We start from the raw sequence: 11,698 nt of genomic DNA on the forward strand, positions 1-11,698 counted from the left end.
TCGAGCTGTCGTCGCCATCTCCGTCGTCTGGGTCTCCTCCAGCAGCTACTCCAGAAGCTGGGGCGCCCAGTGGTGGTGCAGGGGGCGGCTCTAGAGGAAGCACAGGGGAGCAGCTCCTCACAGACTCTATCTCCTGGTGGAGCGAGAAGGAAGAGCTCTGCTGCTCCTGTCGTCGACGCTCCTGCTCCTCACGCAGGCGGTGGTGTAGTCTCTCCAAGTGGCTGGACTGTCCAGCCACGGGACGGCGAAGCGGACGCTCAGCAAGGCGGGAGGGTAAGAAGGGGATGACTGACTTTCGTGCAGTGTGTCTAAGTCGAGCCATCTACAAAAGACATCGCAAGCAAAAGGGTGAGAACAGAATTAATATGACCAGCAAGTAATAAGTAAATGAAGGATCAGAATGAAACACAATTTTTTAGCAAGGTATAATATATAGTAGAACATAGGTTTGGTCGGTATGACCCACTTTTGAAGGGATATCAAAGTCAAGGTAGGGACAGAGGTCTATAATCCTTAGAACGACCATTCTACTCTAGGTTAGCGGTCCTACAGTCAGCACGGCTTTGATACCACTTATGTCACACCCGGTTTTAGAAGGCAAACCGAATGCGAACCATGTACGTGCCAGGATCAGTTATTCACGTACACAGCAGTTACATAATATGGACATCATCACACAGTGCTCAAAATAGTATTAAAAGGGAATAATAGTTGATTACATCATACGTCTGAGACGTCCATATAGTTCTTACAATAAATCAAAGTGCGGAAAAGAAACGTAGATAACGCGGCCTTCACAGGCAGCCGACTGGGGGTTGCCGCTAACCCACACCTAGAACTCGTCGTAATCTTGGAACTCCTGGAAGTCTCCTTCCACAGCTTCATCTTCGCCTGAGCAGTGGTTGCAATGCTGACAACCTGGGGGGGTTTGGTGTGTAGAGCAAGGGTGAGTACACATCAACATACTCAGCAAGTATCCTGTTTGGCTGTAGTGGACTAGCTTTATGTGGGGATAAGTCAAGCGGTTGCTTTTAGTTGGTCAGATTATTATTTACTAGTAGAAAGCCAAGTTTTAGCATTAACCCAAGTTATTAACCCGATGTACCCTTTCCAAACGGAAAGAATACCACTTACCAGCACCATAGTCATAACCAAAACCATCAATCTCATAACCACCTGTACCACAATGTCTCTGATCAAGTACCACTAATCACTGGAGCTCCCTTGGCCGCTCATAACCGTGAGCACGGCTGATATATCAGTTTCATAACACTCTGCAGAGGTTGTGCACTTTACCCACAAGCCGTGATTCCCTCTTGCCTCGGGCCGATCAAACCCTTAAACACTACCAAGGTGAATAGGCAGGGTTTCACTACGTAGCCTTTACAAAGATTCCCCGGGGCTGTAGCCACCCGTTAGGTTTCCTAAATGCACCGCACTCCTCCCCAAGGGGCGAACCCAAACTTGGCAGAGCGAGCCGCATACACCGAGCCCCATTGACGGCACGACGGCTAAGTGAACTACACCCCGGATCCTCTAATTATTCAGCTAAGGGCACCCCATTCCACCCTCATGGTTGCACTGTTTTCCCGGGCGGTCATCCATAGAACAGGTCCTTACGGAGAGGCACTCGAGAAACCGCTCGAGCCCCCTTGAATACCACAAGTACAACATCATAATAAGAGAAGGGAAAACAGCGTATCATAGATAACCACATCATGTTCATTGATTAAAGTTGAGCAATAGCATCAAACTAAGCAGTAATAATCCGACCCAAATAGGTAAACAAGGACATGGATAACAAAAGCTAGTCAATCCTTAGGTATAAATATGTAAGCGGGAGGTGAATTAAATAATGAATAGGACAGAGATAGGTCAAAGGACACTTGCCTCCACCAAACGACTGCTGCTCAGGGGCTTCTCCTGCGAATTCCTCGGGCTCTTCGACCGGATCGTTCTCTATGCGAGCGCAAACATACATACATCCACATATTTAATACAAAAGAACAGTACACCATACAAGGAAACAAATAAAGCGAATATGCATCAAGTATGACATTTGACATTGCATTTGTTATGGTTAGAAAGAAACGGGAAAGGGTCTCGCAGGGGGGGTTAAATCTTATGCACTAACGATCAATTACAATTGGTTCTTAACAAAAGAATTCTGTTATATGCACTAGTGGGAACCTAATCATTTTAAGTTGATCAACATCGCACGAGATAAACAATTAACTACATGAATCAATTAGCATAACGGAATTTTAAATTAAACTTCCTATTTCAATAACGTGAACGATGATTAGCCTACCTAAAATAAAATAGCTATGATCACAGAAAGTAAATAAAATAAAATAAAAAAAAATAAAAAAAACAGAGGGGGGGGGGGTTGAACCGGCCCTAGGGGCGGTTGAACCGGCCGGGGGCAGGGCGCGCAGGGGCGGCCGAGCCGGGGCGGCTGAGCCGGCCGAGCGGCCAGGGGGCGCGGCCAGAGCGGCTGGGGGGCGCGGCCGGGGCGGCGGGGGCGCGACCGGGGCGGCTGGGGGGCGCGGCCGGGGCGGCGGGGGCGCGGCCGGGGCCGGCTGGGGGGCGCGGCCGGGGCGGCGGGGGCGCGGCCGGGGCGGCGGGGGCGCGGCCGGGCGGGCGGCCGAGCGGGCGGCCAGGCGGGCGGCCATGGCGGGCGGCCGAGCGGCGAGGGGAAAGGGGAGGGGGAATGGGAGAGGGAGGAGAGGGGGAGGGGGCTCACCGGCGACGGGGACGGGGCGGGGCGGGGCGGCCGAGCGGGGCGGCCGATCGGCGACGGGGAGGGGCGGCGCTAGGGCAGGGGGTAGGGGCGGCGGCGGCTTAGGGTGAGGGAGAGAAAATGAGAGAAAATGAGAGGGAGGGAGAAAGAATTTGGGGAAAAAGGGGAGGGGGGCGGCATGGGCCAATTGGGCCCAAGGGGGGGGGCGCCAGGGGCGGCTGGGCCGGCCGGGGTCGGCCCACGGCGCGGGAGAGAGAGAAAAAGAGGAGAGAGAAAGAGAGAGAAAAAGAAAGAAAAGATCTTCTCCTTATTTTCAAAATCCGATCTTCCTACATGAATGCATTTGCACTTTCAAAGCAATCAAAAGAAATGCAAGGTTCGGCATGGTGCATCAAACAACATAAAGTATTTAGGGTTTTTCTTACACGGGAAATCCAAACCGAATCCCGCTAGAACTTTGGAAAAGGTCAAGGTGTAGCGAGGGCAAAAAGAAAAAGAAAAGGTAACGCCCGAATTTTGGCGAGTAAAGAAAAGAAAAAATTCAACTGCAAAATTCGGGGCGTTACAGTGGGGCATGCCACCTTATCCATTCGGGATGCCACAGTACCCCGCCTGGGGGGCACCCCAAACATCCGTTTTTGATAGGCTGGCGCCGCCAGTGCAAGACCGATTGAGCGCTACTGAATCCGGTCACCAGGCACAAGCCCAACAAGATTGCCGGACTACTCGGCCTCCTAGGCCGACCAATCCGGCAGGGGGGCATATGCCTGTAGCAACTCAAAAAACAACAAAAAAGGACATCATCAAAATAGGCACCGCAGATGTTGTCATACATGGAGACAATAAAGGGCCGATGATTTTCGGCAAATCGGCCAACACAACCGAAAAGGATACGACTACCATCAAAACAGCCGATCCAAAATACTCCATGCCTCGATGGTGCCCAGCGGGATTGACACGATCCCAAAAGAGAAAATTACACACATCCACTATACCCGCCACCGCAAAAGAAATGGAGACCAAAGGCCGTTGAGGAAAAACAAACGGCCACAGAAATAGAAAATCAAACAACACCTTCGCAGCACCTTGCAGGTATGGCAGATAGCGCGGCCAGCAAGACTGGACAATCTACATCAGGCGCGGACCGTCCGGCCTCTTCGCGCGGACCGTCCGTCCTTCACCAGGAAGCGTCTGGACAATCTGCACCAGGCGCGGACCGTCCGGCCTCTGCGCGCGGACCGTCCGGCCTTCACCAGGAAGCGTCTGGACAACCTGCACCAGGCGCGGACCGTCTGCCCCCCGCGCGCGAACCGTCCGCCGTTCACCAGGAAGCCTCCAACGACACGACAACATCAATGGAGGAGGACGACCTGCTGGGAGAAGACCTGGTCGACTACGAGGCTTCTCCAGAACGCCCAGGTATGGATGTAAATATTATTACATTTTCCGCCGATTGTACTATTATCGGCGACGATGAACCTGTTGTTGCCCAGTTTGATTTTGGTCCTAAAGAAGCCGCCTTTACTAAACCAAAGGAATCGGTAAATCATTTAAAGCCGCTCTTCGTGCGCGGTCACATTGATGGGATACCGATTGCTAAGATGTTGGTAGACGGAGGGGCGGCTGTAAATCTAATGTCTTATTCATTATACAGAAAATTAGGTAAAAAAGATGACGAACTTGTCAAGACCAACATGACCCTCAGCGGTGTTGGAACTGATAGTTCGATCAAAGCCAGGGGAGTCACGTCCGTTGAATTAACCATCGGGACTAAGACCCTTGCTGCTGCATTCTTCGTCACTGATGTAGAAGGAAATTACAGTTTAATTCTAGGCAGAGATTGGATTCACGCCAATCAATGTATACCTTCTACATTACATCAAATGCTAATACAATGGGTTGGCGATGACATAGAACAAGTGCATGCTGATGTATCGGCCTGCATCGCTGTGGTCGATGCCCCTGTACTCTGGACTTATGAGACTGCTACATGTCTCACAGGAGTAGATTTTTCTGATTATCAATTCATAAGTATAGATAAGAAAGGTTTCATTCCTGTAATGCTAGAGCCGATGGAGAATCGGCTAAATCCTAAATAAAGTTTAAATGATGAATACACACAAAGTTCATGAGTCTCTGGCCACGGACAGTTTGGCTTCCAAGGCCGGATGGTCTGGTCTTTCACAAAAGGGTTCGGACTTTAAGACCGAACATATATCACAGCAAAAGGACAGTATTACGGATGATCCGGTCCCCGAGACCGGAGAGTCCGCCGTCACACAAAGATCTTCTAATTCCTCTGTGGGGAACATGATAGAGGAATTCAGAGATCTTGATAAACTAGGACAAGGGTTTACATCGGACGATCCTTTGGAGGAGATTGACATAGGAGATGGTAAAACTCCAAGACCGACTTTTATAAACAAGACCCTGGAGACCGATCCTAGAGATGAGATGATCGGTCTATTGAAGGAGTATTCAGATTGCTTTGCTTGGAATTACACTGAGATGCCTGGATTAAGCCGAGAGATCGTGGAGCATCGGCTGCCTATTAAATCAGGTTTCAGACCTTTCAAGCAAAGAGCTAGAACATTTCGTCCAGATCTTCTCCCACGCATCAAGGACGAAATCCACCGGCTGCTAGAAGCTGATTTTATCAGACCTTGCCGATACGCAGAGTGGGTCTGAAAGGGAAATGTGCCCTTGGGCCATTTCTAAGTATTTTGGTGATTGAGTGCAAACACAAGTGCTTAAATGTGAAGATATGCCCATAGTTGAACAAAGTGCAAATCACAAGTAAAGGTATGTTTCTAAGCCTTAGTACATTAGTTTTGTGTACTAACATCTTGTCTAAGTGTTAGAAACAGGAGAAAGAAGAAAAGAAAAGAAGTGGAGAGTGGCTGTGTACAACCAAAGTCTGCTTCGGACTGGGGCACCGGACTGTCCGGTGTGCACCGGACAGTGTCCGGTGCGCCAGACCAGCACGAGCAAACCAGCTGCTCTCGGGTTTTCTCCGGCGACTTCGGCTAAAATTCACCGGACTGTCCGGTGTGCACCGGACTGTCCGGTGAGCCAACGGTCGGCCGGGCCAACGGTCGGCCGCGTGATCGGCGCGCGACACGTGGCCGAGCCAACGGTCGAGAAGGGGCACCGGACTGTCCGGTGTGCACCGGACATGTCCGGTGCGCCAACGGTGCGCAGATCTGACTCAGACAGCAACGGTCGGATGCGCTGTTTAAGGAAACAAATCGGGCACCGGACAGTGTCCGGTGTGCACCGGACTGTCCGGTGCGCCACGAGACAGAAGGCAAAGATGGCCTTCCAGATTTGTTCCCAACGGCTCCTAGCTGCCTTGGGGCTATAAAAGGGACCCCTAGGCGCATGGAGGAGTACATCAAGCATTCCTACAACTCTTCTAAGCACCAAGACATCAATCTCACGCATTCGTTTCATTGTGATAGCATATAGAGCTCTTGTGGAGTTGTGAACTCTTTGTGTTGCGTTGCGAGCTCTTGTTGCGACTTGTGTGCGTGTTGTTGCTCTGATTTTCGAGTCTTGTGTGCGTTGCTCATTCCCACCTTACTCCGTATTTCTTTGTGAACTCAATTGTAAGGGTGAGAGACTCCAAGTTGTGGAGATTCCTCGCAAACGGGAAAAGATCAAAGGAAAGAAAAACACCGTGGTATTCAAGTTGATCATTGGATCACTTGAGAGGAGTTGAGTGCAACTCTCGTCCGTTGGGACGCCACAACGTGGAGTAGGCAAGTTTTGTACTTGGCCGAACCACGGGATAACCACCGTGTCAACTCTGTGATTGCTTTCTTGTGGTTATCGTGTTTTGAGTTCTCTCTAGCCACTTGGCAATTACTGTGCTAACGCTTAATCTAAGTTTTGTGGCTATAAGTTTAAGTTTTTACAGGATCACCTATTCACCCCCCCCTCTAGGTGCTCTCAATTGGTATCAGAGCCGTTCTCTTCAAGAAAGGGACTAACCGCCCGAAGAGATGGATCCTAAAGGGAAGGGAATCGTGATCAACGACAAGGAAAAGGAGTCCTTCGTCAACGAGCCAAAAGATGATAAATCCAACGACTCTGGCTCAGGCCACAGACGTAAAGATGGGAAGAAGAAGAAGACAAGGCGCATCAAGGAGATTGTCTACTACGACAGCGACGAATCTTCCTCTTCCCAAAAAGATGACGACAACGACTACAGGAAGACGGTTAATTCAAACTTTTCATTTGATTATTCTCGTATTCCACATAGTTCGAATTCGCATTTGCTTTCCATTCCTCTCGGCAAACCTCCACACTTTGATGGGGAGGACTACGGATTTTGGAGTCACAAAATGCGTAGTCACTTATTCTCTCTTCATCCAAGCATATGGGAGATTGTAGAGAATGGAATGAAATTTGATAGCTCGGATAGTCCTATGCTTATAAATGAACAAATCCATAGAAATGCACAAGCTACTACTGTTCTTTTAGCATCTTTGTGCAGGGAAGAATACAATAAGGTGAGCGGCTTGGACAATGCCAAGCAGATATGGGACACCCTCAAGATCTCTCACGAGGGCAACGACGTCACCATGCTCACCAAGATGGAGTTGGTAGAGGGTGAACTTGGAAGATTTGCTATGATAAGGGGGGAGGAGCCAACCCAAACATACAACCGGCTCAAAACCCTTGTCAACAAGATAAGGAGCTATGGAAGCACACGATGGACGGACCACGACGTCGTCCGCCTAATGCTAAGGTCCTTTACCGTTCTTGATCCTCATTTGGTGAATAATATTCGTGAGAATCCCAGGTACACCAAAATGTCGCCCGAAGAAATTCTTGGAAAATTTGTAAGCGGGCGGATGATGATCAAGGAGGCGAGGTACGTCGATGACGCGTTGAACGGCCCAATCCACGAGCCTCAACCCATTGCTCTCAAGGCATCGAGAAGCAAGGAGGCACTACCAAGCAAGGTGGCGCAAATTGAGGCGGCCGGGCTTAATAATGAAGAAATGGCTCTCATCATTAAGCGCTTCAAGACGGCGTTAAGGGGTCGCAAGGAGCATCCCAACAAGTCCAAGACGAAGGGGACGCGCTCATGCTTCAAGTGTGGTAAGATTGGTCACTTTATTGCTAATTGTCCCGATAATGATAGTGATCAGGAAAAGGGAAACAAGAGGGAAAAGAAGAAGCATTACAAGAAGGCAAAGGGCGAGGCGCATCTAGGCAAGGAGTGGGACTCGGATTGCTCCTCTTCCGACTCCGACAATGAAGGACTCGCCGCCACCGCCTTCAACAAATCAACCCTCTTCCCCAACGAGCGTCACACATGCCTTATGGCAAAGGAGAAGAAGGTATGTACTCGCAACTCTACCTATGCTTCTTCAAGTGAGGACGAATCTAGTGATGAGGATGAAGTAGATTATTCATGTTTGTTCAAGGGCTTAGATAGATCTAAGATAGACAAAATTAATGAATTAATTGATGCCTTGAATGAAAAGAATATACTTTTAGAAAAGCAAGAGGATCTGTTGTATGAAGAACATGATAAGTTTGTAGAGGCTCAAAAATCCCTTGCATTAGAAATCAAGAGGAATGAAATGCTTGCTTGTGAAGTGTCAACATGCCATGATTCTATTTCTAACTTAAAGAGCATAAACGATGATTTAAATGCTAAACTAGTAGAAGCAAATAAATCCAACTCTTGTGTTGAACATGTTGAAATTTGCACTAGGTGTAAGGATGTTGATATTAATGCTTGTAGTGAACACTTAGTTTCCATTTCAAAATTAAGTGATGAAGTAGCTAGTCTTAATGCTCAACTTAAGACTAGCAAAAGTGATTTTGAAAAACTAAAATTTGCTAGGGATGCCTACACGGTTGGTAGACACCCCTCAATTAAGGATGGACTTGGCTTCAAGAGGGAAGCCAAGAACTTAACAAGCCATAAGGCTCCCATTCCCGCCAAGGAGAAAGGGAAGGCCCCTATGGCTACTAGTGCTAAAAGGAACCATGCCTTTTTGTATCATGATAAAAGACAAACTAGAAATAGAAGTTATGATGCTTTTGATTCATATGTTTATGATTCTCATGCCATGTTTGCTCCTAGTTCTTCTTATGTGTATGATAGAAATGTTACTAGGAGAAATGTTGTTCCTAAAAGAAATGTTGCAAATGTTCATAGAAAAGTAGTGAATGAACCCTCTACAATTTATTGTGCTTTGAATGCTTCATTTGAAATTTGTAGAAAGGATAGAAAAGTAATTGCTAGGAAGTTAGGGGCAAAATGCAAAGGTGATAAAACTTGCATTTGGGTCCCTAAGGAAATTGTGACTAACCTTGTAGGACCCAACAAGAGTTGGGTACCTAAGTCCCAGGCCTAAATTTGCCTTGCAGGTTTATGCATCCGGGGGTTCAAGCTGGATTATCGACAGCGGATGCACAAACCATATGACAGGGGAGAAGAAGATGTTCACCTCCTACGTCAAGAATAAAGATTCCCAAGATTCAATTATATTCGGTGATGGGAATCAAGGCAAGGTAAAAGGGTTAGGTAAAATTGCGATTTCTAATGAGCATTCTATCTCTAATGTATTTTTAGTAGAGAGTCTTGGATATAATTTGCTATCTGTTAGTCAATTATGTCATATGGGGTATAACTGTCTATTTACAAATGTAGACGTGTCTGTCTTTAGAAGAAGTGATGGTTCACTAGCTTTTAAGGGTGTATTAGACGGCAAACTTTATTTAGTTGATTTTGCAAAAGAAGAGGCCGGTCTAGATGCATGCTTAATAGCTAAGACTAGCATGGGCTGGCTGTGGCATCGCCGCTTAGCACATGTGGGGATGAAGAACCTTCACAAGCTTCTAAAGGGAGAACACGTGATAGGTCTAACTAATGTTCAATTCGAAAAAGATAGACCTTGTGCAGCTTGTCAAGCAGGGAAACAGGTGGGAGGCTCTCATCACACCAAAAATGTGATGACAACATCAAGACCCTTGGAGATGCTGCATATGGACCTTTTTGGACCCGTCGCCTATCTGAGCATAGGAGGAAGTAAGTATGGTTTAGTTATTGTTGATGACTTTTCCCGCTTCACTTGGGTGTTCTTTTTGCAGGAAAAGTCCGAAACCCAAGGAACTCTCAAACGCTTCCTCAGGAGAGCTCAAAATGAGTTTGAGCTCAAAGTGAAGAAGATAAGGAGCGACAACGGATCCGAGTTCAAGAACCTTCAAGTGGAGGAGTTCCTTGAAGAGGAAGGGATCAAGCACGAGTTCTCCGCTCCCTACACACCACAGCAAAATGGTGTGGTAGAGAGGAAGAACAGGACGCTCATCGATATGGCGAGGACGATGCTAGGAGAGTTCAAGACCCCCGAGTGCTTTTGGTCGGAAGCCGTGAACACGGCGTGCCACGCCATCAACAGGGTCTACCTTCACCGCCTCCTCAAAAAGACTTCGTATGAGTGAGAGCACCTAGAGGGGGGGTGAATAGGTGATCCTGTAAAAACTTAAACTTATAGCCACAAAACTTAGATTAAGTGTTAGCGCAGTAATTGCCAAGTGGCTAGAGAGAACTCAAAACACGATAACCACAAGAAAGCAATCACAGAGTTGACACGGTGGTTATCCCGTGGTTCGGCCAAGTACAAAACTTGCCTACTCCACGTTGTGGCGTCCCAACGGACGAGAGTTGCACTCAACTCCTCTCAAGTGATCCAATGATCAACTTGAATACCACGGTGTTTTTCTTTCCTTTGATCTTTTTCCCGTTTGCGAGGAATCTCCACAACTTGGAGTCTCTCGCCCTTACAATTGAGTTCACAAAGAAATACGGAGTAAGGTGGGAATGAGCAACGCACACAAGACTCGAAAATCAGAGCAACAACACGCACACAAGTCGCAACAAGAGCTCGCAATGCAACACAAAGAGTTCACAACTCCACAAGAGCTCTATATGCTATCACAATGAAACGAATGCGTGAGATTGATGTCTTGGTGCTTAGAAGAGTTGTAGGAATGCTTGGTGTCCTCCTCCATGCGCCTAGGGGTCCCTTTTATAGCCCCAAGGCAGCTAGGAGCCGTTGAGAACACATCTGGAAGGCTATCCTTGCCTTCTGTCGTCGGGCGCACCGGACAGTCCGGTGCACACCGGACACTGTCCGGTGCCCGATTTATTTCCATAAACAGCGAAGCCGACCGTTGCCGACCGTTGCAGATCTGGCGCACCGGACAGTCCGGTGCACACCGGACAGTCCGGTGCTTCCTTCCGACCGTTGGCTCGGCCACGTGTCGCGCGCCGATCGCGCGGCCGACCGTTGGCTCGGCCGACCGTTGGCTCACCGGACAGTCCGGTGCACACCGGACGGTCCGGTGAATTTTAGCCGAAGTCGCCGGAGAAAACCCGAGAGCGGCCTCTTTGGCCGAGGCAGCCTGGCGCACCGGACACTGTCCGGTGCACCACCGGACACTGTCCGGTGCACCACCGGACAGTCCGGTGCCCCAGACCGAAACAGCCCCTTGGCTGTACACAGCCAAGTCTTCTCTTCTCTTCTTCTTTCTGTTTCTAACACTTAGACAAATATATTAGTATTCGAAACTAATGTACTAAGGCTTAGAAACATACCTTTACTTGTGATTTGCACCTTGTTCACCCATGAGCATATTTTCACATTTAAGCACTTGTGTTTGCACCCAATCACCAAAATACTTAGAAATGGCCCAAGGGCACATTTCCCTTTCAATCTCCCCCTTTTTGGTGATTTATGCCAACACAACATAAAGCAACTAGAACAAGTGCAAAATTATTTCAAATAAAAACTGACTTTGAGTTTTATTCAATTTTGGCATATATGGATCATCCTTTGCCACCACTTGGTTTGTTTTTGCAAATCAAATTCAAATCTCTATCTCTAAGTCAAACACACATGTTGAAGTATAAAGAGAGTTATTCCACAA

This window comes from Zea mays, chromosome 5 (assembly GCF_902167145.1).
Source record: "Zea mays cultivar B73 chromosome 5, Zm-B73-REFERENCE-NAM-5.0, whole genome shotgun sequence".
Classification (NCBI taxonomy): Eukaryota; Viridiplantae; Streptophyta; class Magnoliopsida; order Poales; family Poaceae; genus Zea; species Zea mays.